Here is a 24,398-nt window from a genome sequence, read left to right on the forward strand (position 1 = left end):
ATACAGTGAAGAGAATGGGGAGAATGGGTTGGAAAAGTTACACAAGGTTTAGGAGGAAAGGGGAAAGCATTGTAGATTGAAGAAAGACAAAAAGGGATGAAGGGAGGTTGCCAGAGGAAAGGAATAAAACATGAAGGAGAACAAATGAAGAGTAAAACAAAGAAACACACAAAAAAGTAGGAATTAATAAACAAGTAGATTTGCATCCTTCCTTCCAGAAATCCTTTGGAGGTCAAAATACCTTCGTAGACCTCAGTAAAAGGTCTATTTTTTCTCCAGTATTTAGCTTCTAAGTGATATAAAGTTGTGTTTGGTATAGTGTAACTTAGAGTTCATAGGCAGCACAACAATTTATGTACCTTGGTATAGCAGTGCAGACTATGGCTTATAAACATCCATGTTTACAGTTCTTTGGACTATAAGATGACCAAGTAATTGTGATTCATCTAGTCTTTAGAAGTTATTGGGCTTTGCCTCAGAGCAGGGATAAGGTTGTTAATGTGATATTTCTGGAGGTATTTTTTAAATTACATTAATTTGTCTGAATTACACTTTTTATAAATGAAGTTTTCTGATTTTTGTAGTTTACCCATGGGGAGGTGGTGGTGGGTGTTTTAATGAATGTGCTCTGTAATACTTCTTTTCCTGAACCAGACTAAGAAACTTTCAGCATTAATTTTCCATTAGGGTGGAAGAGTATCTCCCTTCAATTAAGCAACAACTACCTCATTTCAACCAAGATGGGAGAAGTTTGTGCCCTTTATAGTGCCAGAGAATGGTCTCCATCACCAAACATATGCATCTATTGGCAAAGAAATATCAGACTTGTTTGGGGGAAATATATTTTGCTCATGGTTTTCTAATAAAGTGTCTCCTGTTATTAGGTTCCTGCTGGCTTCAGGCAATATTATTGTGTACAGTCTTTCTGAAGAAGTGGAATTGATCAAAGACCCTCCTGCTTCCGCTGTCATTTTTAACCTACTAAAAGTAATTCACAGTTCCCCTAGTTTGAGCAATAACTTGGGTAATTATGTAAGATATCCTACCAGTTCTGGATCACATATTTGTATCATGTATCCCTTGGCTAGAAATAAGGAATATATGTGATTAAATATCATGGATTTCACATGCGTATTTTTAAGTGCCTCTTATCACAGCAATTCATTTGTTAAAACAAACTATTTCTTGTTTTTCTCTCATTGTGAGTTCTTTTTCTTTAACACTGGGGTTTCACAATTTGTTCAGTGTTTGACAGCATAGAGACTAAACTCTCCAAATGCCATCAGAGGTGTGTAAAAATCTATTTCCTAGGATGAGAGAAAAAATGCTGAAAACCCATGAGATGCTGCAGCAGAATTTGAAATAGCAGTAATTTATGTCTAGTGGATGGGTGTATATCATAGTTCCAATGTTTTCTTAATGTAATTTGAGCAGGACACATATTTTCAAGCAAACTGTACATCCATATGTAAAATGAAAAGGCAGGAGCACTTTGAAGTCGTACCGTGAAATGCTCAGTGCAATCAGGACTATGAAACCAGTGAAATGTAACAAAAAGTTGTTTATCTTCCTTTATGCTTCCATTAGGATTGCTGAAAAAGGGGAGTGGGGGGAGGAGAGAAAATTTTTCTCTTTGATCATTTGAATAACTCACATTTGAACAATAGTGCTCTAACCAAAAGCCTGTGTTTGGAATGGAAATCCTCTCCCACACCCTTCCAGGCTGACCTTCCTTCCCCCCATCTACCATAGCTCATATTTCAGAGCTGAGCTGGTCGTCAGCAGACTGTAAGCTGCCAGGAGGAACACATTATTTGCTCAAATGAAAAGCACAGACACAACTATTAACTGCCCACCATGCCCCACTCCCTACACGGCGAGACATATTTCTGCATAAGAGATGAACTTGCTGTTCCTCGTAGGTACAGCAAATCTTATAAAAACCATCACGCATGCTCATCTACACAAGGGCTTTATCGTGATCAAGAGGCTGCATCTCCTCCCAGAAAGCTAAATAGGTCATGGCAGCTGACCTGTCCCTGTATTCTCATGTGATCCGAGTCCTAGAGCCAAATCCAGATTGTTGTTCTCATGTGATTTAGGCAATCTGCTCACATCTGGCAGGCAAAGAAGACATGAATCTATAAAAGCAAAGTTTATAAAAGGACATCACGATTACGCTGTTGCCCTTGGGCATAGGACATTTAACAGCAAGTCTTGCCTCTACTAAGAAATGTTTATTAAGATAGTTACATGTTTGTACCACCAGACTTTGCAAGTGGACATGCATCAGTAGTTGAGTCTCTTTTGCCCATCCTCTGAACAAAACCAAACTGGCAGCAGTGCCCCTTGCACTATAGTTGCATCCATTCTTAGACTTTTTGTCTCTGTGGTTGCGTTGGTCATGGAGAGTGGGAGCACTGAATTTTCTTCAGCTTTGTTGGTCAAACTTTAAGACATTAAGAACAGTGTAAAAATATTAGATTAAAAATGCTCCAATTTTACAAAAGTTATATAAAAGCCAAGAATATTTTTGCTTTTCTGCTCATCTTTTTTTTGCAATAAATATTCACTCATGACTAATCATCAACCATAATTACAGCATCTGTGTCAATGTGTGCACACTGTGCTTGGAATATACTTTGATTCCCAGATAAGTTTTACTTTTAACTGCAGGAGGACCTTTCCATGGAATTAGGTGTGATGAGGCAAGGGAAATTACATAGAAAAATGGCTGGATGTAGTGAGATGATGGCAATATAACAAACTAAACATTAAACATTCATAAATAGATGAAGTAATTTAAGCCCAATGGCATTGGCTCCTGTACAGGAATTTTTATTCAAATAACCATTCAAATATGTTTTTCCCCTGAAATACTCACATTTGTCCAATAAACATTCTTTATATCATGTCATCATGGGAAGTGTGGAATGGAGAGAGTTCTCCCTACCAAAGCTAGGCATTTTAGGGTGACACAGCAAAAAAAAAAAAGGTCAAGGGCTATCTGTATAAATGAAGTATTGTGAAACAAGGTGGGGTGTGAACTTAAGAGCCCAACAGCTATTCTCACCCTTGCTTAACTAACATGAAGAGCACTCATTCTGTCTTCAATTTTGTATGTATGTATGTTGTATTGGCAGGTAGACAAGCTCTCAAAAATGTTTGTCTTAACAGCACTTGGAAGTTAATGTGAGTTGGGGGAGGCAATGACTTTAAAAGTGCAATGGCTGCTCTGAAATAACTGCATGTGGATATTCTGTTCGGAACAGAAGTATCCACACATGGACTTAATCAGGAAAAGCTTCACGTGTAAACAAGTCTTAATAAAGTATTTACTTAGAGTCTAAGTGACAAAATTTGACAGTCAAAGGGCGGTTGTTGATTCATTCCACTTTGAAGCTATAAAGCTGAATCTAAGCAAGGCTTTTGGATAAGAAACTGGACCAGACAGTCCCTCAGCTCAGTTAGAGCATTAGTGGGCAAGGTGTCTGAGAGGAGGCCTGCGAGCCATCTTTCTTTTTCCCCTGCCTCTGGACCCAGCTTAAAGCCAGACCCATCTATTTTGTGACTGAAAGAGGTCTGAGGGTGCAGTTAACCATGGAGGAGTGATCTTCTAGGCATCACATAGCCAGAGATCAGAGATCCTGGAGCACAGTTCACATATGTCAAAGAGGCCTGGGTCCAGAAATATTGAGTCACAAACATCTTTGGCTTGAGGTACTTGAGAATATTCAATGTCAGTGCCACCTCCCAGCCTCAGCAGATCAAAACAGTATTAGAGAGAACACAAGTGTGGGCTTTTATGTACAGGTTTCCCATTACCTTTATCTTTTTTGCTCTTTATTGTTAGAAGGAGAGACTCTCCCCAGCACGTGGGGAGGGATAATCCCTTGCACAGATCGTTGTATTGGAAGGCATACAGAGGAGCCTTCTAACTCTTGTGTGCCTCATCTTTTTTCCAGGTGGGGAAGAAGACATTGTCAGTTCACAGTTGCCAGGAGGTAATGGCTAATGTGCTGGCAATGCTGACAACTTCAGGGCCATTGTGTCTGGGCCAGCTAAACCTGCTAAACAAGTGTAGCAACTCCCACAAATTACCATGCTCCAGAGCTGCTCTGGAGGCCTCCTATTGCTCTGCAGGAATGCCTCTGTATAGTGCTGCTTGTGGCCTGTCCCTCCAAAAGTGCATGGTAGAAGTAATTAAATTGTGTTTCTGATTTCAGGTTTCAATGCCAAGGGATGGGTGGAATGGTTTCTTATCAACAGAAATGGCTCTAACCACTCCTCGTGGCTTAAGCTCTTGCCATCTCCTATTTTAAATGAAACGACATTACTATTACCGCTACCAGTGAAGGAGTGGGTTGAATGCATGGAACTTCATTTCCTGGTACTAGCAACCAGTTCAGCTGAACATGGACCTTGTGCTTACAAGCTCTTGAAAACAGGCTCCACCCTCATCAAACCAGTCCTGCCTAGATGCCTTCTGAGACCAGCTGCTGCCCTCCCCCACCAGAGGTGACTGGCACTGGAGTGTGAACCTTTGACACCACCTTTTCCAGCCAGGGTGACTAGTATTGTCTGCACAACAGTGCCATAGAAACAGTCGTTAGGAAAACAACAGAGTTGCTAATGACCAGACCCATGTGCAGGGCTGGTGTAGTTGGCCAGGCGCAGAGCTCTTCAGGACCTTGAAACCTCATCTGACTCAGCTTGTCTCAGTGCTCCAACAAACAGCCAGCCCTTCAGCTGTTGACCCAAAGCAGTCCTTCCAAATACTGTTTTCTCAGTGTCAGATCCTGACCCTCAAGATGTTTATTCCTCCTGCTGCTTCTCCCTCGCTAACACAATTTATCCCTCCTGAGTGAATCAGGACAACAGTATGTGGACCTGCACTGTTAATTAGGTAATTGAAGAGGTGGGGGGAAAAAAACCCAAACTATTCGCCCCCCTGTAAAGTTACATTTCAAACTGATAACTTCTGTGATCTGGGGTAAAGTACATCACCGTGAAGGGTTTATCAGCACAGTGAAAGAGGTGGCAGACAGCTGGAGGTAGGAGCAAGATGATGTTTGCTGATGATACCAAACTGGGAGGTGCTGTTGACTCTCTTGAGGGACAAGAGGCCTTGCAGAGGGATCTAGATAGATTGGAGCACTGGGCATTAATGGGATTAAATTTAACAAGTCCAAATGCTGGATTTTGCACCTAGGACGCAGTAACACCAGGCACAAGTATAAACTGGGAGAGAAGTGGCTGGAGAGCAGCCCTATAGAAAGGGATCCAGGGGTGCTGATCAACATCAGGTTCCATATGAGTCAGCAGTGTGCCCTGGCAGCCCAGATGGCAAATGGCATCTTGGGGAGCATCAAACACAATATAACCAGCCAGTCCAAAGAGGTGAATATCCCGCTGTATTCACCATTGGTGTGCCCTCACCTTAAATACCGTGTGCATTTCAGGGCCCCACAATCTCAGAAGGATGTGAAGGTCATTGAATGCATCCAGAGGAGGGCAACAAAGCTGGTGACAGGGCTGGAAGGCATGTCCTGTGAGGAGTAGCTAAGGACTATGGGCTTGTCTAGTTTGGAGAAAAGGAGGCTGAGGGGCGACCTCATTGCTCTCTCTATATAGCTTCCTGAGGAGGGGAAGTGGAGAGGGAGGTGCTGATCTCTTCTCCCTGGTATCCAGTGGTAGGACACGTGGGAATGGTTCAGAGCTGTGCCAGGGGAGGTTTAGACTGGACATTAGGAAGCATTTATTTACTGAGAGGGTGTTCCAACACTGGAACAGGCTTCCTAGAGAGGTGGTTAATGCCCCAAGCCTGACAGTGTTTAAGAGGCATTTGGACAATGCCCTTAATAACATGCTTTTGCTTTTAGTCAGCTCTGAATTGGTCACACAGTTGGACTAGATGATTGTTGTAGGTCCCTTCCAACTGAAATATTCTATTCTATTCTATTCTATTCTAAGCAGCTGACCTTTGCAGCCCTGTTAAGCTGACTTCAGCCCCAAAGCCAGCCTGTGTTGTGATGGCGTAGCTGGTGTTGTTCTCCTCCTCCGGTTGAGTGTTAATATTAGAATAAGGTATCTTTTCCTGCAGGTGTTTTTGTAAGAGAGCCTTCTGCCTTGGATAGATCACTGACAGTGAAAGTCTTTGTCTATCCTCAGAAAAGGTGAGGTGTGGGTAGGAGCATATTTACTTTTACACCCACTCTACTTCTTCCTTCCCCCTGTGGTTCTTCTCTGAGCCCATGAGACCACTACTAAAGCAAAAAGCAGTTTAGTTTCTGTGCTCTTGCTGTAATAGGCCTTCCAGCAGAGACTGCCACACAAGGACTGATTAATGTCCTGTGAAGTAAAGGGATACGAACAGTACTTCCTCAGAAAACAACCATCAGCTCATTTTGTACAGGCTGCCGAGAGCCACCAAGCAAATGAATCAGTTTCAGTCACTCCTATCCTGAGAACAGTTGGAAAAATCTGGGTGACAGATTCTGTTTTATTGATACTTTTAGTTCAGTTTTTTAACACCTGTGAAATGCTTATCCTGCCTTTTCACAGTAAGAGCATGAGAAAGTCCCTTCACTGTTCCTTTTACCTCTTACTGTTCATCCTCCATGCTCTAGTTGTTTTTCTTAGCCAGCTGAGTCCCATTTCTTCCCTGTGCTGTTCTTCACCTTCTTTCCTCCCTACCCCCACATCATGATTACCAGAGATTTCCCTCTGGGATTTTTTTCTGTTTCTGTGAAAAATGATAGTAAAAAAAACAAGAAAGAAAACCCCAAATTATGACAACATTGAAAAAAGTATGTAATTTCATTTGCCAGCCCACAGTCCCCAGAGAGGAAATAATCTTGCCTAAAAGACAGAAAAACACTTTGACAGAAACAAAACAAAAAGCATCAGGAAAAGTTGGAGTCTAGCAAGATGTTTCTCTGGGCATTCTACAGCAAGGAAAGCATTACTTTGGTAGATTAGAGTGGTTTAATCTAGTATGCTGTAATCAGTTAGTTTCTTCAGGGGAGGGTACAAGATGCAGACTAACTCACCCGGAAAAAGTCTCTTTTAGCACTACCTATCCTCCCAACAGAGCTTGTCTTCACTTGACTTTACCTCAGGTTAACTAATGGCCATTTAACTTGAGGCACCTGATATTTGTAAAGGTTAATGTGCGCACTCCTCACAACTGATCCAGCTTCTAAACGTTTACTCTTTAACCTAAGACTGTACCTTCATTGATAAAAAGGGGTTGTGCATGTGTGTATTCATAAAATTTCTCACTGTGAAACTCTAGTGGAGACAAACACATGGACAATATCTACTTCACTACAGCAGGCCAAGGTCAACATTATTCTCTAATACAGTGTTCCCACTCAGGCTAGTTGTAGCATAATAAAAACTACAAGGCTCTGGCTTTCCTGTGATTTCCTAGCAAGATGGTTACTGAATGGGAAAAAAACCTGTAATTCTCTCTGTAAAAACCACAGGCTGCTACTTGCTTTTCCCTGGGATCTGTTTGGGGTTTTTTTCTTCCTTTTTCCCCTATTTAAATATCGTTCTTGAATGATGACTCATGGCAGGAAACAGAGCTGCCTTTTGTCCTTGTGCAAGAGCCATGAGGCATATGTAGGTCAACAAAACATGTACAGAATGTCCTGCAAACTTGAATGCAATGCACTCCACATTGTATACATGATTACACTCGCAAGCATTCATCAGTGCTAAAAGTACTGGTGAAACACTGTGTCCTGAAAAAAAAAGGGAGATCCAGTGGCAAAGAATGGCATCTGCTAGGAGAGATCTGGAGCCATCATTTTTGAGAAATAAGTTACCTTGTTTCTGATTACTGTTTGCTAAGTTGTCCACAGGTGCAGAAACTAGAGAACACCATGAAGTTTAGGTGATATGCAAATACTAATTAAAAATAAATAAATGTTAAAACTGGGTGGTGACCCAAATAAATTTTTGCACTGTCCAGCTCTTTCTGTTGCCTTGTACAGCTTTGCTGTATGACAGATACTTATCTCTGATTCATAGAGAGTTACAACCTGTATGTGTTGAGAGGTTCTGTCCAGACACTAGTCAGAAGCATCTTATAGAATCACAGAATAGTTTTCGTTGGAAAGGACCTTTAAGATCATCAAGTCCAACCGTTAACCTAACACTGCCAAGTCCACCACTAAACCGTATCCCTAAGCACCACATCTACACGTCTTTTAAATACCTCCAGGGATGGTGACTCCACCACTTCCCTGGGCAGCCTGTTCCATTGCTTGATAAACCTTTTGGTGAATAAATTTTTCCTGATATCCAATCTAAACCTCCCCTGGTGCAACTTGAGGCCGTTTCCTCTTGTCCTATCACTTGTTATCTGGGAGAAGAGACTAGCACCCTCCTCGCTACAACCTCCTTTCAGGTACTTGTAGACAGCAATAAGGTCTCCCCTGAGCCTCCTTTTCTCCAGACAAACAACCCCAGTTCCCTCAGCCGCTCCTCATAAGACTTGTTCTCCAGACCCTTCACCAGCTTCATTGCCCTTCTTTGGACTCGCTCCAGCACCTCAATGTCTTTCTTGCAGTGAGGGGCCCAAAACTGAACACAGTGTTCGAGGGGTGGCCTCACCAGTGCCGAGTACAGAGGGATGATTACTTCCCTAGTCCTGCTGGCCACACTATTCTTGATACAAGCCAGGATGCTGGTGGCCGCTTTGGCCACCCAGCCACACTGCTGGCTCATATTCATCCAGCTGTTGATCAATACCCCTAGGTCCTTTTCTGCCAGGCAGCTTTCCAGCCACTCTTCCCCAAGCCTGTAGCATTGCATGGGGTTGTTGTGCCCAAAGTGCAGGTCCCAACACTTGGCCTTGTTGAACCTCAGTATCACTATCTTACAACAGTATCAGCGATGATTCATGTGGAAAAGAACATGGAGCCTAACCATGAGGATAAAAAAAAGTTTAAGATTTGTTCAGATCTGTAGAGCTCCAACAACATAATCTGGTTTGCCATTTCACTTCCAAAAAGCCCCAACATGCACTTCATGCTACAAGCTATGCATGGGGATCTTAAATAGCTGGACCTTACAGATAGCTGAGATTGGGCTGATGTAAAGCTGGTTACTACTTTAAAACAACACAGAAAAATTGACATCTATGCAGCCAATCTTGAAGTAATTTTTTCCAAGAACTACTCCTAAATATGATTCCACTATGTCAGTTCTTGCAGCTTTTTACAATCAAATTTTCCTGTTTCTCAAATTGTCTTTCCATCAGTACAATAGTAGGAAAATACAAATTAGGGAAGCTGTGATTCTGACTGTGCATAAAATGATAAGTTCACAAGTTCAAAATGTAGACATTTCCCTGCTAGTAATCTCTCTCAGTTGAACTAGGAATAAATATAATACCATTTAATTATGGTGATCTTATGCTTTACCCTCCCAGGTCTTTAAGCTCTCCTGGGGCCATTTAGGAAGAATTCTACTCTTTCTACTATGTATTCAGCCCTGCAGTGCCAGGAAATTTAGCTACCCTGGAACTGTGAACACTGGTTGTCAGAAATCATTTCTAATCAGAGGAAAATATGTTTTTAAAAAATCCTTACACTGTAAGGAAACAAAATCTTATCCACCCTTCCTCTTGCCAAGAAAACTACAAAGTATAGCTTAATAAATTTTGGACCTGGAATTTTTCCACAGTGAGACAAGATGGAAAGCCATCCTTTAACTATGGAGGGCCTACATTGCCATGATGGGGAGTGTACGTGTGTGTGTGTGCGTATGCACACATGGCACATGAAGAGTATGAGACTGAACAGAGAGGTGGAGCTTCTTGTTTTCCTCACAAAAATCAAGTTTTGTAGGTGTTGTGCTTCATTCTACAGGAGTAAAGGAAGTAATGTTGGAAACACTGGGAAGAGATGAAGTCTGACTTAACGTCACTCTTTTATATATCAGTCACAGAGAGAGAAAGGTCCAGCTGAAAATAACGATGCAGGTTCTTGTTTGACATATTCCGTACATTTCCGTCGCAGCAGCATTGAAAATATGTCTTTGTTAGAAAATGCCAGTTATCAAATGCACACGATGTCCCTGGGTCAGGAGACATCTATTTAGGCTGTAGATTTTACTTCTCTTATCTGAGGGGATAGGACTGTTTGCTTGGGACTGGAGAGGTCACACAGCGAAGGGTCTGAAGAGGGTCAAATGAACAATGCAGAGGCTGAAATAAGCTCTGTACTGCAAAGAAAAAGCTTCAGCTGGGGTCCTTGGAGAAGATGATCCATCTTAGCTCTTTGGGCTTCACCCAGTTAGGCTTGTTCTTGTTCAACAGCCCTGTCAAGGAGAGGCATCAGATCAGTGAATTCCTTTCAGCTGTGTCTTTCTCTTACCCCAGCCTCAGCCTCTGTGGGTTGTGCTTGTGCTGGATGGGGAACAGATTTCATTGCATTGTGTAATGGAAAGGGCTTCTATCTGGTTTTTATACTGTAAATTCTGAATTCTATGTAATTATTTTAGCGCAGGCTTAAAAATAGATCCATAAAGCTTTGCAATAGATTTCAACTGCTAAGCATCATTTCTCCCATGCTGTTAGCCAGCCACTGAATTTGCATTAGCAGGGTATCTGAGCCAAGGACATCTCGAAATTGTAGCATGATGTTTACTTGTCATGCTCTAGTGCTGTGTGAACACGAGCTGTTCGGATTTGGCATTGCCAGCTGAGGACCTGAGCATGCTAGAAAATTGTGTAGGTTTTGACTATTGCTTCCTTGCCCTGATAGGTAACCTCCATTGGTTAGTCTTCTGACTGTCTTCAGATACTGTTAACAGTTCAGCAACAATATGTCCCCTGACATTCAGCTGCAATAACACAAATTTCTCCCTTTCAGGTCTCTGCTGACAGCACAGGAAAAACAATTTTAGGGAAACAAAAGGCAGGAGGTTTGAAGCCTGGATGTTCAAGAATGGATAGAATTTTATTTTATTCAGAGTTCTCCATATTTAGAAGAGGCTCATCATAACACCATTTCCATCAGAAAAATTAATAAAACATATAATTTAATCTGTAAATCTGCCAGACAGTGTTCCAGATCCTGGGGATTTTGTTAATATTTAAGATCACAAAATAGCCTGATTTTAAACTTACCCATAATAAGTTTAAATAGCACTTAGTTGTCAAAGGCAGATTTTCAAAATAACTAAAGCTATGCAAAGGACCTAAACGGAGGCAGAGAAGCTGGGAGTGAAATTGGGCCCAGGAAGAAAGGAGAGGTGGGGGGAAGGCGTTTTAAGATTTTGTTTTATTTCTCATTATCCTACCCTGACTTTTGATTGGCAATAAAGTAAATTAATTTCCCCAAGTCGAGTCTGTTTTGCCTGTGACAGTACCTGGTGAGTGATCTCTCTGTCCTTATCATGACCCATGAGCCTTTCGTCATATTTTTCCCTGCTGTCTAGTTGAGGAGGAGGAGGAGTGATACAACAGCTTTGGTGGGCACCTGGCATCCAGCCAATGTTAACTGACAACACCAGTGAGGATGGATATGCGCAATTTCTGCCTGTTCAGCTAGGCAGTTACTGTTCTTGATCAGAGATGAAGTTTGAGCAATAGGAAAAGAATGTACTTATACCAAGGAAACTGAAGAAATTATTTTAAAACACTATATAAATTGATGTAATCGGGGGAAACTGTACAGCAGTGAACTCCTAATAAAATTCCTAAGAAGAATTTTACATAATAGAAATATTATTTATTCAACATAACGATAATTTAAAGTGAATAGGGAACAATGACAGAATTTCCTTTCATTTTACAAGTGAAAAGCTTGCTAAAATCTTAGCTATAAAATAGTATGTCCAGATACAGGCACTACACTCCAAGCAAATATACATGTCAGCTGGAGAAAATCCAAAGATGAGTAACAAAAATGATAAGAAATCTAGAAAACTTAACCCAGGGTTGGAACAACTGGACATGTTTAGTCTAGTGAAGAATGAGGGGAAATGTGGTTACAATTCAAATATTGAAAAAGTTGCTGCAAAAAGGAGCAGAATAATTATTTTATTTCATGTCCACTGGAATAAGACAAGAAGTAACGAAGTGGAAAGAAAAGAAGCTAGTTTCTCATTAAGAATATTTATCAGTTTTAGAAAAACTTTTCTGAATGTTAGGATAGATATGTACTGAATGAATTGCAATTGGAAGGCTGTGAAATACCTGTCTTCACTTGTCAGCTTTCTGGCCATTTTGCTGAGATGCAGATATGAGCTCAGCAAGTTTGTGCTTCATCCCTCTCTGTTTCTTGGTGCTTTATCAGGTACTCAGCAGATGACAGCCTCTATCTATTAGGAGCGCAGTGTGCAGGTGGAAATAAGGAAGATAAAACCGCACAAATCTTTATTGTCCAAATACTAGGCCAAGTGACAGCAAGGGTGAAATTTGCTTTTCTTTATCACTTTTTGGTGATTCCTATTCCCAGTTTGAAGTGCACTTGAAAAGCACATTTTTTCCCTTGCAGCTCATTTCTGTGGGACCTTCAAGCCTATACAGAGTTGGTATTGACTTGGAGAGCATCTGAGGAATCTGCAGCCATGATTGTAATTGCATGCTCAGACCTCCAGGCTTCCTGGGTGGAAGGTGATATTCAAGATGCGTTTCAGATGGCAGAATGGCTTTATTCAAAAGTCAGTGGTCTTTTTGGAAATACTCATTATGCTGTTTGCAAGGTCAAAGTCTCTAGGCTGAATCAGCAAGAACACACTGTGGGCAACCTAGAAAAGGTAGCATTTGTCTTGCAAAGCATTTGCCAAAGTTTAACACATACACATGGCAAAGATATACAGATATAAATAAAACATAAATAATTGCAGTGAGTGCCTTATAATGCATTGTAGATCTATTTTTCTCAGTTTGCATTCTAAAATGTAAAAGGTAAATAAAAGGACTGTAAGCAAGTTTATTTTTCCCGTTGTGTTTTTTTTTTTCCTGTATTTTTCCTGTTTCCACAGTCAAAGGCTGCAGGATATATCTCTGGGAAATGAGCACATTGAAAATGTAATTCTTTAGTGCGCACAGCTTTTCACACACTAAGATACACAGACAGAACCTAAGGATGCAGAGAGAGGCTAACTGTTCACAGTATGACAGCGCTCAAACACTAGGAGAAATGAGGTAGCTTAGCGCTCTCTGTGAAGTCGTATGATAACACAGCAGGTAATGCTAGGTGAGCTCTGTGTACCAGTTTCAGGCTGGGTCTTCTCTGGGTTTCCAGGAGTATCTGTAGCATCTGGATCTCTAATTCTGGGCCACACATTGACAGGAACCACCTCATTAGGGGCTGAATTTGTTTGGGTACTTCGTGAAGCCAACTTCAAAGTTTATAGAACCTCTGCTGGGGTTTGCTGATGGCCTTTGCTGTAACAATTTAATTTAATCGACATAGTATGGGTGATCGTGTCAATAGCATTAACAGAAGTGCTGGTGTTGCCCTTTACCTTATTGCAGTCCTGCCAGTGACCCTTTGCTTTGTTAGTGGCTCCAGTCCATGTCCCATGAATACCCTTCCTCCAGCGCTGGCACTGCCAGCTGCTTGCAGGTCTTGGTATTTCAGGAGCTGCTCAGCTAGGATTGGATGTGATCCTCTCTCAAGAGAACAGGGATCTATCCAGGGGATCCTGATAGGGCTATATTGAAGCATAGAAGGAAAGAAAAGTGCAGCCACTCTAAGGAGGTCTGTACCCTTTTCTGCATGTACTTGTAAACAAGTTGTAACTGCAAACACTGGTACCGACTGCATGGTGTGCTTGTGTTTAGAACAGGAAGTGACATCAGGTCAAGATGATTTGAGGACAGGAAAAAGCTGTACACAAGTAAATGGAGAAGCTGATCCAGGTGCAGAGGAATGCCCAATGAAGAGCAATGGCCAGCAGAAGGGTTTATATGAAACATACATGGATTAAATGTGACCCTCTTTCCTGAAGGGCTCTCAATATGTGCAGCACTGAAACAGGTGAGATGACTCAGTGCCAGCTTTTTGGACATAGTTGTCAGTGCTGCTGTGGGAAGCAAGAAACCAGCAGGAAGGTTACACAGGTGTTCTCTGTGTTGGTCTTCAGCTGTAACGAGGTCATTCCTTCTCCTCTTGATATAATCTGGCAATGTGTATATGGCCATTTCCTGAAACTATGTGAGTCATATTGACTCATTAGTTTTCCTTTGTTTTTCTGTATAAAGAAAGGGGGTTCTAAGATGAAGAATAAACACTCTTGAAGCTATTGTACTTTCATTTTGGCTCACTGGTCTGTTTTTAAATGTCTTCCAAGACTTTCCTTTGTTAGCCATGTTAACTTAAGAGGAACCCATTGATGTTAGATCCTGGGCATCCTTACTACCACTGCCTTCCAGAATTGGTCCTGTCATGTACATTCATTTATTTCAGTGTATCTTCTTTTTTTTTTTTTCATGGGGAAAAAAAAGTCAAGTAATTCTTGCAAAGCTCCTCTTTGGAAAGAGATGGACAAATTACATTTGTAGTATCAAGAGGAAGCTGCTGGCTTGCCCCCAGAAAATATTTCTAAAAAAAGTGACTTGGATTCAGGTACACATGCAGGTAGTGTCACTATATATGTAGGTTCTTAAACAGATCTCACCTCCTAAGCACTTATGTCTTTTGTTGTCTACAGTATGGCAGTCTCAAAATTAAAAATATCTTGTCATCTTTTTGTCCGTTTAAGATCAGAAGGCAAATGTAATATGCAGTGGTCAACTGGTAGGATACCCCAGCAGTAACATGGTGCAATTTGTCTTTTCATTCCAGTTTCCCTCATCTCTGCCTCTTGGTGTTGGATATTTATACAAGTGAGCTGTTCATATTTAAGGATCTTATGTTGGGTTCCAAGTCAATCAGTTCTCACCAGCTAGCATGACTGTACAGGAGACCGCCAAGGAAAACCCATTTGCTTCAGAAAAAAGACTAGATGTTTTTTCCTGTGCTTTTCATTTTAATAAGTTTAATAAAAAAATGACCTTGAAGTACTCTAAAAGAGGGAATGATTATGTGATTCTCCTGCACCATTCCACCTCAGACATGGTTCCATTTCAGAATGAGAGTTTTCCTGCATTAGAAGTTATGCACTGTAATCTTTGGTGTGTGCAGGAAATGAGTTGTTACACATTTGTTGTAATATTCCTCAGTTGTCTGCACTGTTCATACCAATAGCATGACATTTATGTATGCCATCATAAAACAGAGCCACCTATGCAATAATTATTACCACATGAATGTGAGACACTTACTGAAGGTCCACTTAAGAACATACAAGTCTGTAAAGGGATGAATATATATATGGTGGTATAATGGTCATAAATATTGCTAAGCCTTGCTTGGGTCAGGTACTTCAAAGACACATGTTTTCATAGGTATATTAGCCTGACCTTATTGCATGCAAGTATGTGAGCACAATAGTACCTAGGCTTAGAAGTTCACTGACTGACTAAGCTTGGTAGCTTACAAAGTGAGTCTTCTTGAGGCAGTAAATTATCACTAATAAGAGCCTCATTACAAGTATTTAATACTACCTTGCCATACTGCTGTGCAGGCATGCAGCTGTGGAAGGGATCTGAATATAAAACCCTCCACTTACAGATGCAATAATATCATGCAGGAGGGTATGTAGTGTGCAAGGTTGCATTAGCTTTCTTACCTCTAAAGAGGGGAAGTTAGAGGAACATGTTGTTGAAACTGGACTGTCTTGAACAGCGGGATTTCACAACATAAATGATTTCACAAAGACATCCCGAATGGTAAATGCGTATCTTGACTTACTTCACCACACATTTCTACATTAATTATCAAACATGAAGAAGTAGAATTGCAGGGACATTGGCAAATAAGTCCTTTTCATCTGCATTCTATTTTCAGCTGGAGTTTAGCCTTCCTGTAGGACAAAAGTCATTATTTCACACCTCATCATTCAGTGACATAGTTTCCATGCAGTCATCTTTCACCCCACCATCACCCGGTGTTTATATGAGCCAAGGGGAAGGATAAACATTTTCCTGTAAGGATTCCACCAGAGTTTGGTGTTGGCAGACATAGTCACAGAAGTACTTTCAGTGGGCTCACTGATTATGTCATTGCACAGTACTCTTTGTTCTTAACTCTCCTGACCCTGTCTGACTGACTGCTTCCCGTATGGCTCTCACTTCCTTCTTTCATCAACATTGTACTTCCTGCCTCCAGTGGTCCTTCACAGCCTCTCATTCTCTTTGTGTTTCCTGCAACCAGTCCCTTCCGTTTTTCTGCCATGTAAAGCAGAGAGACAAAGCCGCACCCTGAAATGGAAAAACCAAGACAGAAATCATGGAACCAAAAAGATCACTGCTATTATTTTGCTCTACTTTTGTCTTCTTTTCTCTTTCGCATCTGTCTTACTCTTTAGATTATAAGCATTCCTTATGCTCTATAATGAAAGTGTTAGTGCACTGTAAAAAGTTAAATATTTTTAACAATTTCTTGTGAAAGCTAATGTGAAATGTGTCAATAATAACGTGGAACATTTAATAACTTAGTCTTTCTAATAGCTTCAAACTGTAGTGACTTCTTAGTATTTCTTATTGAAAACTAATATTACAAACCTAAAATTCTACATCTTGCTTATTTTTGAATTATAAAAGCATCAAAACCAAGTCTGGAATCATTTCATCACACTTGAATAAGTCAATGATTAATTTTTTTTTTAAATGTGGCATTTCAACACATGACCATTTATAAACAATTGCAAGTAACAGATTAGAATGAAGTCACTATGTCAACTTTTAAAATGATGTGCAATAGAGAGTTAAAATGTTTTGTGTTTTAGGCATATGGGATATCAACATAATCACACAGTGATTAATTACAGTGTAGTTTCAATCCAGCTGATACCTGGTTATACTAAGGTCATGCTTTTTAATGATTAATTGATGCCAGTACAAATATGAAGTAACCATACAGGTATTCCAGTTACTCCCATTCTGCACAACAGATGTGTGTGTATTCTCCATCTGAATTCTACATACATGTGTAGACAGACACACAGTCACATCTATATATATGTATGTATATATGTAATTCAGATGTACATTGTGTTCCCACTATAATTATTCCCAGCCATGCTCTTTGTGGTTACACAAATTAGTGGTAATTGTAGGATAAAGAATTACTAGTGTAACTATGCTATAATTTCAGTGTAATTACGGTCATTGTATTATGCATTTCAACCTAATATCAAGCCTGTACTCTTTCAAAACAGAACACTTAAGTGCAACCATTGCATAAAAAGCTGGAAACTTATTTCACTTTCTGAAAGTTTCCTCCTTCTCTCACACACTAGCGCCTTTCTTCTTTTTTTTTAATAATTAAAAAGAAGAATCTGTGGGCAACTGAAAAACTCGTATATATCAAACATGCTTGGTAGGAAAAAAATATGGAGAATTAGCTTTTTCCTTCAATTGCAGAGTTGAGAATTATTAAATCGTAACTCTATTTGTTCTGAAGAGACTTACAGTAAATCCAACACTGGTTGTAACACATCTTTATAAGATACTATAATAGGATGTTTTTCCTTTTGGATCTTACTTTTAATCAGTATAATTCTAGTATTTATTGTTTCCATCTATCACTTTACTGAAGATGCATGCAAGTCACATTCCGTCTTGAAACTGAAAGAGAAAATAAGGAAGATCTCTACACTGGTGTTTGGCCACAAAACTGGGCCCAACACCTTTGCACTTCCAAAAAATACAATGAAATCATTAATTAGTATAAACAGAGGGGACTGTTGCTTTTCATATGAAAGAAAGGTGGTTACTTTAGTTATGCATCCCTTAGAAATGACCCATTAATTTTGCCACTGAATAGCAAAAATAGCTTTTAATTCCTAAAGTATAGCAACCCAGCCCAGGATGCTCAGGAACTAGAGTGTCATTGGTAATTATCTTAGTGCACAGCATGGCAGCTATAGTTGAAACCCCCAGTAGGTGACTGTTTTCCTCAAGCATAGGCTTCTCAGCTTCTAAAGACCAGCTGCAGTAAACCCCATGGTTCAAAGGAGAAGGGCATGACACGTTTTGTCCCATGCGAAGTTCCCCTTGATAGTCCCATCACAGGCTGCAGCCGGGAAATGTGCTTTTGGGAAAAACAACACACTGGGAGACACATGCCACGGACACAGCCTGTCATTACAGGCTCTCTCCCACTCCTTATTCACCACATGCCACACGAAGCTGATAAGCATGATCTTGGGTGCCAGAGTGAGAGGAGGCAGCAGCACTGCACTGCCAGTGCATGAGCTATGGGTGATGTAAAATGAGACAAGAAGCTGTTGAGTAAGCCTGAAGCGTCCAGAATCAGGTATCCATAGCGTCTTTATTCCTAAAATGTTTTATTGTTAGTGCAAATATCAGATAACAGTGTAAAGATCTACAGGCCTGCTTTCTCACTATTCTTCCGTGAAGCTTATGACATCATTTACAAAATCAGAATTATATATTTACAAGTCAGCATATCAATACACATGGTAAAGTGTAGGTTAGAGGAAACCTGCACCTTCATATGTAACTGATTAGACTGTTAAATAGTAAAAGAGGGCACATGCAAAAGTTGGATATATGAAATAAAATATGGTGCTTTCAATAGCACAGTGACTATAAAAATGTTACAATTCTGTGCTTAATATTAAATGTATTTTCAGTTTAAACTCGAGGTGAGTGTAAAACATGGTCTCTTTACAGAAGGAATTATTCTCTTCCATGTATCTTATAAACTCATACACTCTTTTCTAATGCAGCAGACCATAATTTGAACAACCGGTGCTGATGGTAGTAATAAACAAGGATATATAAAGCCAGGGAAGTTTATAACATCAACTAGAAATCAGGAATAAAATTCTACATTATAGAAATGCTATAAAGTGTGCTCATGAATCATAAAAAGAACTTACAGCCACAGTGATTTGTACTTTACGGTAAAATTCTGATGCCTGAAGAATTTGGTATAGTTTCTGCTTCTTTGCAGCAAAGGAATTGGGGGGCGAGGGGGCACCAAATCTCAGACTTCACAAATTTGCTTTTAGCACCATGGCAGTGAGTCTGCCTTGATACTTCCTTCTAACATGGCTCCTCATCAGCTGCTCCTTAACATACCCACTTCACAGTTAGTAGGAAAGTTTATACTAAAATGACAATTCTAAAATGCTAAACAGAAGACCTGTAGAATAGGTCTAGTGCCAGGAATTCAGATTGCCATGTAGGGATTTTAACAAAACAATTAGAAAATTCTTTCCCATTGCACAGTTTGATAGTAATGGAAAAAGCTCAGAATTGGCTTCTCTTGTGGATGCAACAGAGACGCAAGTTTAATGCCTGGAGTAGAACTGAACTCAAGAAGATCAAAAGAGGATACATTTTTATTTGAGATATCTTATGAACTTATAGACCTGGTTTCTATTAAGTGATGGAGAAATTGCGTATGTTTAATAGTTCAGGTCTGAGTGAAGCTGCAGTGGTGACAGGAAGATGTCACACTGGAGCAATTCCTTTCACATCAGATGGAGCAGGGGCCGCACCAGACAGTTCTAATGCGGAGACTACAAACCCGTTAGGCTTCCTGACTGCTGTAATTTAGAATATCCACAGTGCATGTCATTCAGTTTTCACAACATGCCCTCAACAAGTCCTTTGAAAGGACAAATGGAAAATCAGTGCAAAATCCCTGTGCCACTCAATATTTTTCATTGCTTTTATAGCTGTTGTTACTTATTACTTTCTAAACAAAAGATTCTCAACTTTTCATTTTTGCTCTAATCGGTGTTTTCAGACATCTCTGAACTCAAATTTCTGTAATGGTGTACCTGTTTGAGATGGAAGTATCACACCTGAAAACTATTTCATATGAGAGAATATAATATAGAGATACAGATAGGCTAATATTCTACTACTGTTGGTGTCATTTTTCTTCCAATTTTGTATGTCTTCTCATATTTTTCTATTTTATTTTTTAATTGTTAATTCATAGTCAGTGAAGATTTATGGGTCTGTCATAACTGCCAGATGTCTTTCATGAGGAATCAGTCAATGTAGAAGCCATCAGTAGGTCTCTGTATTACACCTTCTCATTCTGATCTGTTGTCTATGTTATAGAAATTCCCTTCCCTAACTATTATTTCAAGCAGTCTTTATAGTATGAAAGTATATTAACTTTGTTAATAAATATATTAGTTCACATTAGGGGTCGGACATGATCTTTAAAGGTCCCTTCCAACCCAAACCATTCTTTGATTATACACGACAATGTAATAAGGTAGTGGAATTTTACTGGAGACTTCAGGATTGTTAACGCTTAAGAAAAACAAGCTAATGGATACCAGCTCATTGCAAGGACCAGGAGGACAGCCCGGCCCTGGAAATAAGTGCTTCTTGGAAGCTTAGAGCTGTCCATGAAGGATAAAAGATATCCCTGGACATCCAAGATAATGCCAGCATCTTAGCCCCTCTAACACATCTTTGAAACCCTCCCAGCGTCTTCTGGCATCATAGATAAGTAACTGTAGCAAGACTGAACATCTGGATCAATAGACAAGCAGCCAGAATGCTGCAGAACTATAGTTGCTTTGCAAAGTTTTACTATGATTAGTAATCAGTAGTGTTGTGTTAGTGATTAGTCAAATCATGTTGTAGCTGAACACTTGAAGGGTACAAGAACCGTATGTAAAACCACATTTGGGGTGCCCCGATTTGCCAGCTTATATGCATGAATAAATATTTACCCTTATAATTCCATACTTTGTGTCCTAGCCTCTCTCCTCCGTAGCATGAGCCAGTTGTGAATTTTCATAACATCTAGCACAGAAAAATAAAGAAAAGTAACTGTCATTATACAGTCATCTGGTTGTCTCCATCAGCTTCCTCTGGACCTCTCTCACTTGTGACCTCTTTTGTTGGGATGCAAAGTCTAGGTCTCAGCAAGTCTCTGTAAATACATTCTATTTTAAGGAGCTGTGTTTTACCTATCGGCATTACTAATGCTACTGAAAAAGGAAAAGTACTGCCCCAGTGACATGATTTTAGAAAGCAGCTCCACTGCATGAGAGTGATTCGCTCAATGAGCTCTTTCTGATCTCAGTCTACACCAAGAAAACCAGCATTGGGGCAGGGACGTTCAATTAAGTCCTTTCACATTACCACACGCTCTTCAGCTTGCCCTGGCTGTACCACCCGTAGGAACAACGAGTGGAGCACACAACCGGTTCAAGGACGAGCAGGCGTGTGTGGGGAGCCTTCCCCGGGGACAGCCGCAGCCAGGCCCCGCGGCGCCAGCCCAACGCTGTCCCAGCACTTCCAACACCTTCCTACGGACACCCGTTGCGCCTCTCCTGCCTCAGCCCATCCTTCCACCCTCCGTTTGGCCGGTTTCGGGCCCTTTTCAAGGCAGGTTCCCGCTTCCTCCTCTCCTCCACGACAGCTCCCTTCCCCTCCCCCGCCCAACGGCCGTGCTCGGAACTCCTCGTGCCCGGAGCCCCAGTTGCTCGGCAACACCGCTTACCTCATGCGCGTTGCCACGGTGACAGCTCCCCCGGCCGCGGTCGCCGGGCCGCCGTGGCAGCCCTTCTCCGAGAGGCCCTGGGGCCCCGCGGGTACTTGGGACACCCCGCACCTCCTGGCCCGGCTGTGAGCCGCGGGGTGCCCCAGGCCGGCCTCCCCTCTGCGTTTTGGCCCAAGGCGCCAAGCCCAGGCAGCACTCCCAGCTCTGCTTCACGCAGTTTCAGAACCACTGGCTGCTCCACGGCTCTGAAAAAGAACATGAAAAAATGTTGTTCACTAAAAGCAGAGACTGGGAATTCAGGCAGGCTGTGCATCAACCCTTCACGAGCTTCACCGCGGTCACAGTTCAGCTAACAGAACGTATTTTGTTTTACTTCCATACACGCCATATGTTGGTGAAAGTAGTTTTCTCTGAAGGTGCCTAAGGGAGCTGAAGAGCGTGTGGGTGTGTGCATGCACACACGTGTGCATGGCCAGAGAGAAGCCATCATGAAGGGATCATCTTGATTGGGAAGTAAAACCCTAAAAGCACTCGGTTTCCAATTCTAGGGAACTACTCTTACCACTCTACTAGTGAACTAGGAAGTAACTAGTAAGTAAAACCATGGTGCAAATCCTTAGCAAGAAGCAGAATGGTATAGTGGAAAACCAAAACCCTTCTAGCAAATGGGACATCATTACTTTTGAGTAATTGGAAGAAGCCACTTTAAAATTAGAAGGAGCAAGGCCACTAAAAAGAGGAAAAACTGCAAAGCAAAGAAAATCACAGAATCACAGAATCACAGAATATTAGGGATTGGAAGGGACCTCGAAAGATCATCTAGTCTAATCCCCCTGCCGGAGCAGGATTGCCTAGACCATATCACACAGGAACGCGTCCAGGCGGGTTTTGAATGTCTCCAGAGAAGGAGACTCCACAAAAGTTACTCATCCAAGCAAAACTTGAAAGAAGACAAACCTTTTACCCCTTTGCAACAGGTAGGTGGCTTTCCTGGATAAATAGCATTGCCTCCTTTTGAGTATTATTGTATAGTAATTCCAGTTCTCACAGTTATGATGGATATCTAGAAAACAAACTTGGTTTTCTGCTGTTGCTCCAATGCTGTAACTTACAGGTTTGCCAGTTGGTAACTACGTAGTTCCTCATTGGTTTTGCTGTTGAGTGAACCTGTTCTTTTCTCAATTGATTAGAGAAGTCCTGAATAATTTCACATCTCAGGGAGAAGTGAAAGCCACAGACAGGCTGGAAAAGGGTAAAGCAAAAGAGATACCAGAGCCTGGAGCTGCTGGAACAGGTGAGATAGAAACAGCACATGCCCTGTGGACACATCGCAGGAGTGAATGGGCTGGACATTAGCATGAGACTAGTACAAAAGGCAGAACTACACAGGAGACTGGAGAGAAATGCACCTGAAAACCTTAGTAATTTGAAAGGAGTTGACTATTCACCTTAGAGTTTCATGTCTTTTGTTCAGAGCTTTGTCCCTTTGATACCAGACAGCTTAGTAAAAGTAGGCCCCAGAGTAGACCCTAAAAGGCCTACTCTGTGTAACCTTTAGACAGAATCAACTTTCCTTTCAGTAATTTTCCTTTCAGCTAAAATAACTGCACTTTCTGAAACTAACTGCATGTTTTCCAGACAGTGTCTGCTTCTAGGACTGATAACGCTTAAAGTTTTAGCTATCACTGACTCTTGCTTGTGCTTATTCTTAGAGAATTCAAGGTCTCTGTTAAATTCCTCACTAATTACAAAAAAGGGCCAAAGATAAACAAAACTCTGAACAACATCGTACTGTCTTAAATGACTTGATTCACAGCTCTGGCGCCAGGAGAAAAGATAAATCCTGTAAGAACCAGAACAGTATCTTAATATAAAACATGTTTTTGTTTCAGATTAAATCCTAAAGAATTATTGATATCTGAAAGTTGGGCTAATGTGAAAATGCAAAATAAAGAATGAATTTGCTCAAAGACATTATAAGCATTTAGAACATGCTGTTGAGTGACAGCATAACTTTTTCCACATATCTATGGGTTTTCTTCATGATCTGTTTGTCTTCCTCCTGCTCCAATAGGGGTATTTTTGCCACAGAAAGAACTTCCTTAGAAATCTGTCCCTACCCCATCCTAATGAAGAAACTGAGTTTGATGAGATAATGTTTTGTTTTGTATTTTTTGAAGTTGTTTGCTTCCTTTTGAAACAAATAAGGTACATTTGAAAAGATGGTTCTGTTAATAATTAATAATTTGTCTTATACAGGGAGCTACATTAAGAAAACATTAAAATGTCAACTTGTAAGACTATAGCAGAATAACACAAACAAAACAAGAACCAGTAGCATCTTGTGGTAAAAGGAACTAATGTTTCAGCATTTTTATCAAAAAGCAAAGAATAAAGGAATATAATATGATTTATTACAAAATAGGAACTTTGGGCTCTTTTTGGTTTGAGATAGCAGAGGGGGAAAGGTGTTGTTTTATTTTTTTTTTTTTATTTCTCACTACCCAAATCTATTTTGATTGGCAAGAAATTCAATTAATGTTCCCGGAGTCAAGTCTGGTTTGCCAGTGGCAGTAACTGGTAAGTGATTTCACTGACTATCTTGAGCATCCTAAGCTTGTCCATCCTATTTTTTCCACCTATCCTATTGAAGAGGGGAGTGAGAGAGCAGCTGGGTGTGTGTCTGTCTGCCAGACAAGGCTAAGACACCACAGTCCTTTTTGATGGCCAACATGGCGCTCAAGGAATTTCAGATAATGACAGTAATTGGGAGAGGTAATGGGCAAAACTTGGACTGGATGTTACCAGGGGAGCTTT

This window comes from Nyctibius grandis, chromosome 5 (assembly GCF_013368605.1).
Source record: "Nyctibius grandis isolate bNycGra1 chromosome 5, bNycGra1.pri, whole genome shotgun sequence".
NCBI classification, from domain to species: domain Eukaryota; kingdom Metazoa; phylum Chordata; class Aves; order Nyctibiiformes; family Nyctibiidae; genus Nyctibius; species Nyctibius grandis.